Source organism: Eriocheir sinensis, unplaced genomic scaffold (assembly GCF_024679095.1).
Source record: "Eriocheir sinensis breed Jianghai 21 unplaced genomic scaffold, ASM2467909v1 Scaffold698, whole genome shotgun sequence".
In the NCBI taxonomy this organism is placed as follows: Eukaryota; Metazoa; Arthropoda; class Malacostraca; order Decapoda; family Varunidae; genus Eriocheir; species Eriocheir sinensis.
The window spans coordinates 179,334-185,944 of NW_026112051.1; the positions used below are offsets into that span (position 1 = coordinate 179,334).

General features: G+C 55.2%; 1 long non-coding RNA gene across 1 annotated transcript; it reads right to left on the reverse strand.

Moving 5' to 3' along the window:
- Positions 1-333: 333 nt before the first annotated feature.
- LOC126993905 (uncharacterized) lies at positions 334-3,167 on the reverse strand. Its single transcript, XR_007748445.1, has 2 exons — positions 1,492-3,167; positions 334-1,371 (listed from the first exon to the last, which is right to left on the reverse strand). It is a non-coding gene; the product is annotated as an uncharacterized LOC126993905 (long non-coding RNA).
- Between the last annotated feature and the right edge of the window lie 3,444 nt (positions 3,168-6,611).

The window sequence follows — 6,611 nt, forward strand, 5'->3', positions numbered from 1 at the left end:
AGCGTGCACACGAGCCACTATCGGTGGCCACCACCCTGCCACCCGCCGCTTTCCCTCTGTCTTGAGACACTTGAACACCTGAATTTTAACTGTCATAATGATGTATAAGTATGACCACGAATAACTTGTGTTCAGGATATAATGAAAAAGCTCTTATATGCTTTCATAACTAATGTTTCATTTCGTTACACAGTTTTGCAAATTAATTGGTTGTGGTACGGATTAATTACTGAATATGGTAGTTTTATTTACCCGGAAGTAGAGAGGGGGAAAGGTTAGTGTCAAGGATCCAGTGTTGGGTGCTGTAATCGGAAGGGATAACAAACAACAAGATAAATGGTTAGACACCAGTTTACTTCAAGTACAGTAGAAAACCCCAAAACAGGCCTTACAATCTGAAGTCTCCAACAAGAAGGCTTCAGCACGCCGGACACAGCAATGACCCGTTGCTCGGCTTCTTCCTCCTCTGAGCGTCTCGTCCAGTGGCAATGACGAGGCAGCACAGCTTCGTCCTTGAAGTGGTGTAGACGTGGGAGGCGCAGGCGGAAAAGGGGAGTCAGGTTCACAGCAGTAACGGGAGTCCAGGGCGTGGAGAGGGGAGAGGTAAGGCACCCAGAACGAGCCCACGGTATCTGAGTTAGCCCGAGTGAGAGCAGGGTGGAGCTTTAGTAGAAGCAAGTGTTCAGGGCGAGGCGAGGCCGTTGTATGACGAGGAAGGCGCTGGCGGCCACCAAGTTGCCTCCTATAGCGGATTGAGAAGCCTCGGTGGTTCAATCGACCGAGGCGTCGAACGGCGTCAGGCGAACGAGCAGCGGGAGTGAAGCAGGTGATTCGCTGCGCCTCGGTAGTTGAACCGCTTCGAACGGCAAGATGCGGGCGGGCGGCAGGAGTGCCCCGGTCGTTCGCCCGCTAAGTTGGTAGTTGCCCTCACACAGGCCCCCATACAAGAATCTAGTCCAGGTAGATTCCACAAACAACTACCAAGTGGAAAGAAAAAAGAACATAAGCCAATAAACTAAAACAGGGAGGAGACTGACGAGGAAACAGGAGTGACTTATGCAGGAAGTCTACTCAATAAATCGGCCACCACATTATCCTTCCCGGCCATATGGACGACACGGTACCCGTAGGCCGGTAGACCCAAGGCCTATCTCAACACCCGGACGATGTCCTGCTGAATCGCTGAAGTACAGCCAGGCGGGGTGGAGAATACGTCCCGGTCGTCCATAAGTGGTTCATCGATGGGAAGTTCTGTGGAGCTGGCGTCAGGTGATGGCTCCTCCACTACGGGAATGGGGCTGACAAGAGGTTCTTCCGTAGCTGGTGGAGACAAGGGTCCAACGAGGTCGATGGCAATTTGGGGAAGTAGTTCTGTAACGACAGGTAAGGGTTGGAGGGAGATAGGACGTACACGACCTCTCCCCGACATCCGTTGGCACTTATCACAGGAAAGACAGTAAGTACGGATGTCTGCTCCTATACCTGGCCTACCTTATTGGAAAGCGGGGAGGTGAGGCACTTCCTGTAGAGATGTCCGTTGCGATACAGGTACTGGAAGGAGGATCCGTTCCTTGCTTTGTCGACGTGTCCTGATGAGGCTTTCTGCCGTATCGCTGCTAAGGAGGCACAGGAGGCTTGAAGCTGGGAGAAGTCTTGAGGGGTTACTGAAGGAGGTAGAGGTTCCGGAAGGACAAGCGGATGAAGCCTCTTCAACCTACCAGCACGAGTGGTAATGGCGTCCGGGGATCCGGGGGTCAGGGGGTGCCGGGGATGTCGGAACACGAGGAGTAGAAGTCCCTCACGGCAACTTTGAAGGTGAGGATGTTCTGGAAGAATCAGATGGAGATTGAGAAGAGTCAGGGTCATGGGGATCCCTTACCCCAGGCGCGTTTCCGATGAGGGCCCCAACAAACTTAATAGGAGCTCGTACCACTTCAGTCCAACCGGTGAAGTAGGGACAGCTTAAGTGGCACCTCACCACGGGAAACTTGTCCACTCGTCCTAGGTAGTCAGCAAGGGAGACCTTTGGACAACTCTCAACATCTATATCAGGTAGCAAGTCTTCAGAGACGATCACACAGGAACAGCCAGTATCCCTGATGATGTTGGAGCTCCAAGACCCGTTAATAGTGCCCGAAACAGAAAACTTCGGGACACTTTTGTCACTAAGGCAAAAGCCTACCTGATATGATGGTTTAGCAGGTTCGACATCTTTGAAGGCGCGGGGATTCTTCGGGCAGCGCGGACGTAGATGGCCTTCCTCCCCGCATTGGTGACACCTCAGGGTTACTGTACTGGGCTGGGCAGAGGTCTTGGAGGAGGCTCCCGGAGAGGATTCTGAAGATTTCGTGGGCGAAGCAGCCTTAGAGGGGTCTCGGGAATTAGGAGATGAAGCTTTAGGGTAGGCATTGCGGGCAGACGACCAGTCGTCGGCAAGTCTCACTGCGTCGGGAAGATGTTTCGGCCGGCGCTCCTTGATGAAGATCCTCAAATCTGGGGTGAGATTAGTTAGAAACTGATCCAGGAGCATAAACTCCCGGAGCTCTTCGTAAGTGCAGGGGACATCAGAGGCTTCCAACCACGCCTGGAACAACCGAGTCAGATGGATGGAGAACTGCTGGTAGTTTTCCCCAACTCTTATCCTGGCGTGACTGAAGTCTTGACGGTAGTTTTCCGCCGTTTTACTAAAGCCCGTGAGGAGAGCTTTCTTCAAAAGAACGTAATCTTCGATTATATCAGCTGACAGGGAAGAATACAGTTCAGTGGCCTTACCCGTGAGGAGACAACCCAACCTCGCAGCGTAGCTATCCTTGTCGATCCGGAATAGTTCAGCCACCCTTTCTAAACGGATGAGGTAGTTGTTGATGTCCTCTCCCTCTTGGTAGGTGGGCAATTTCGGTCCTCTCACGTTCTCGCAGGAAGGAGAAGCCGTTTTCCCATGGGCGACGACACGGGCGAGTTCTATTTTTTTTTTTCCACTTGCATCTTGGCAAGTTGAAACTCTCTCTCAGCAGCCCGCTCTTCTGTCTCCCTCTCGGCCAGGAGACGCTTTTCCTCTCTCGGCAAGGAGACGCTTTTCCTCTCTCGGCAAGGAGACGCTTTTCCTCTCTCTCGGCAAGGAGACGCTTTTCCTCTCTCTCGGCAAGGAGACGCTTTTCCTCTCTCTCGGCGAGGAGACGCTTTTCCTCTCTCTCGGCGAGGAGACGCTTTTCCTCTCTCTCGGCGAGGAGACGCTTTTCCTCTCTCGGCAAGGAGACGCTTTTCCTCTCTCGGCAAGGAGACGCTTTTCCTCTCTCTCGGCGAGGAGACGCTTTTCCTCTCTCTCGGCGAGACGCTTTTCCTCTCTCGGCAAGGAGACGCTTTTCCTCTCTCGGCAAGGAGACGCTTTTCCTCTCTCGGCAAGGAGACGCTTTTCCTCTCTCTCGGCAAGGAGACGCTTTTCCTCTCTCTCGGCAAGGATACGCTCTCTCGCGGCGAGGAGACGCTTTTCCTCTCTCTCGGCGAGGAGACGCTTTTCCTCTCTCGGCGAGGAGACGCTTTTCTCTCTCTCGGCAAGGAGACGCTTTTCCTCTCTCTCAGCAAGGAGACGCTTTTCCTCTCTCTCGGCGAGGAGACGCTTTGCCTCTCTCTCGGCGAGGAGACGCTTTTCCTCTCTCTCGGCGAGGAGACGCTTTTCCTCTCTCGGCCAGGAGACGCTTTTCCTCTCTCTCGGCGAGGAGACGCTTTTCTCTCTCGGCGAGGAGACGCTTTTCCTCTCTCGGCGAGGAGACGCTTTTCCTCTCTCGGCGAGGAGACGCTTCTCTCTCGGCGAGGAGACGCTTTTCCTCTCTCGGCGAGGAGACGCTTTTCCTCTCTCTCGGCGAGGAGACGCTTTTCCTCTCTCGGCGAGGAGACGCTTTTCCTCTCTCGGCGAGGAGACGCTTTTCCTCTCTCGGCGAGGAGACGCTTTTCCTCTCGGCGAGGAGACGCTTTTCCTCTCTCGGCGAGGAGACGCTTTTCTCTCTCTCGGCGAGGAGACGCTTTCCTCTCTCTCGGCGAGGAGACGCTTTTCCTCTCTCTCGGCGAGGAGACGCTTTTCCTCTCTCTCGGCGAGGAGACGCTTTTCCTCTCTCGGCGAGGAGACGCTTTTCCTCTCTCTCGGCGAGGAGACGCTTTACCTCTCTCTCGGCGAGGAGACGCTTTTCCTCTCTCTCGGCGAGGAGACGCATTTCCGCTCTCTCGGCGAGGAGACGCTTTTCCTTTCTCGGCAAGGAGACGCTTTTCCTCTCTCGGCCAGGAGACGCTTTTCCTCTCTCTCTCGGCGAGGAGACGCGTGTGCTCTCTCTCGGCGAGGAGACGCTTTTCCTCTCTCTCGGCGAGGAGACGCTTTTCCTCTCTCTCGGCGAGGAGACGCTTTTCCTCTCTCGGCCAGGAGACGCTTTTCCTCTGACTCGGCGTGGAGACGCTTTCCTCTCTCTCGGCGAGGAGACGCTTTTCCTCTCTCGGCGAGGAGACGCTTTTCCTCTCTCTCGGCGAGGAGACGCTTTTCCTCTCTCTCGGCGAGGAGAAGCTTTTCCTCTCTCTCGGCGAGGAGACGCTTTTCCTCTCTCTCGGCGAGGAGACGCTTTTCCTCTCTCGGCGAGGAGACTCTTCCTCTCTCGGCGAGGAGACGCTTTTCCTCTCTCGGCGAGGAGACGCTTTTCCTCTCTCGGCGAGGAGACGCTTTTCCTCTCTCGGCGAGGAGACGCTTTTCCTCTCTCGGCGAGGAGACGCTTTTCCTCTCTCGGCGAGGAGACGCTCCCCTCTCTCGGCGAGGAGACGCTTTTCCTCTCTCTCGGCGAGGAGACGCTTTTCCTCTCTCTCGGCGAGGAGACGCTTTTCCTCTCTCTCGGCGAGGAGACGCTTTTCCTCTCTCTCGGCGAGGAGACGCTTTTCCTCTCTCTCGGCGAGGAGACGCTTTTCCTCTCTCTCGGCGAGGAGACGCTTCTCCTCTCTCTCGGCGAGGAGACGCTTTTCCTCTCGATCGGCGAGGAGACGCTTTTCCTCTCTCGGCGAGGAGACGCTTTTCCTCTCTCTCGGCGAGGAGACGCTTTTCCTCTCTCGGCGAGGAGACGCTTCCTCCTCTCTCGGCGAGGAGACGCCTCTCTCTCGGCGAGGAGACGCTTTCCTCTCTCTCGGCGAGGAGACGCTTTTCCTCTCTCGGCGAGGAGACGCTTTTCCTCTCTCGGCGAGGAGACGCTTTTCACCTCTCTCGGCGAGGAGACGCTTTTCCTCTCTCTCGGCGAGGAGACGCTCTCTCTCGGCGAGGAGACGCTTTTCCCCTCTCTCGGCGAGGAGACGCTTTTCCTCTCTCTCGGCGAGGAGACGCTTTTCCTCTCTCTCGGCGAGGAGACGCTTTTCCTCTCGGCGAGGAGACGCTTTTCCTCTCTCGGCGAGGAGACGCTTTCCTCTCTCTCGGCGAGGAGACTTTTCCTCTCTCGGCGAGGAGACGCTTCTCTTCTCCGACCGAGATCCTCACCCTCCAGCCCCAAGGCTACAGCCTGAGCTTTAAACACCTCAAAGCTGGACATGGTTAATATGGACAACAAAGCAAAAAAGTATAAACCCAACAGGTAATGACACCAATAAGACCCAACAACAAAAAAACAGACCAAGAAAATGTAACACAGAACCAAAACAAACGTGAAGAGTCAAGACACAAAAGGAAACAAGAAAAAGTAGGAAAAAGCCCTGCAAAAAGGGTACTAAGGGGCGTAGAAGCCAACCCAATACTCAAACGAGTGATTGGGTGATAAGGGCAGCACAAGGGCTGAAAAAGGGCTATGGCAGCACCAACAAATCCCACCGTGGGCGTACAACAGCCCAAAAGAACGGTGAAGGATTAAACACTCACTTCCGGGGCGCAGACAGCAAGTGGCGCGCAAAGGCGACTAAACAAGCCAACCCTTCCTGATTAGCAGTTGACCCAATCCTGGCGAGGTCGCCACATGTCAAGGATCCAATGTTGGGTGCTGTAATCGGAAGGGATAACAAACAACAAGATAAATGGTTAGACACCAGTTTACTTTAAGTACAGTAGAAAACCCCAAAACAGGCCTTACAATCTGAAGTCTCCAACACGAAGGCTTCAGCACGCCGGACTCAGCAATGACCCGTTGCTAGGCTTCTTCCTCTTCTGAGCGTCTCGTCCAGTGGCAATGACGAGGCAGCACAGCTTCGTCCTTGAAGTGATGTAGACGTTGTGGACGAGGGAGGCGCAGGAGAAAAAAGGGGCGTCAGGTTCACAGCAGTAACGGGAGTCCAGGGCGTGGAGAAGGGAGAGGTAAGGCACCCAGAACGAGCCCACGGTATCTGAGTTAGCCCGAGTGAGACCAGGGCTGGAGCTTTAGTAGAAGCAAGTGTTCAGGGCGAGGCTCGGTCGCTGTCTGATGCGGAAGGCGCTGGCGGCCACCAAGTTGCCTCCCATAGCGGGTTGAGAAGCCTCGGTGATTCAGTCGACCGAGGCGTCGAACGGCGTCAGGCGAACGAGCAGCGGGAGTGAAACAGGTGGTTCGCTGCGCCTCGGTAGTTGAACCGCTTCGAACGGCAAGATGCGGGCGGGCGGCAGGAGTGCCCCGGTCGTTCGCCCGCTA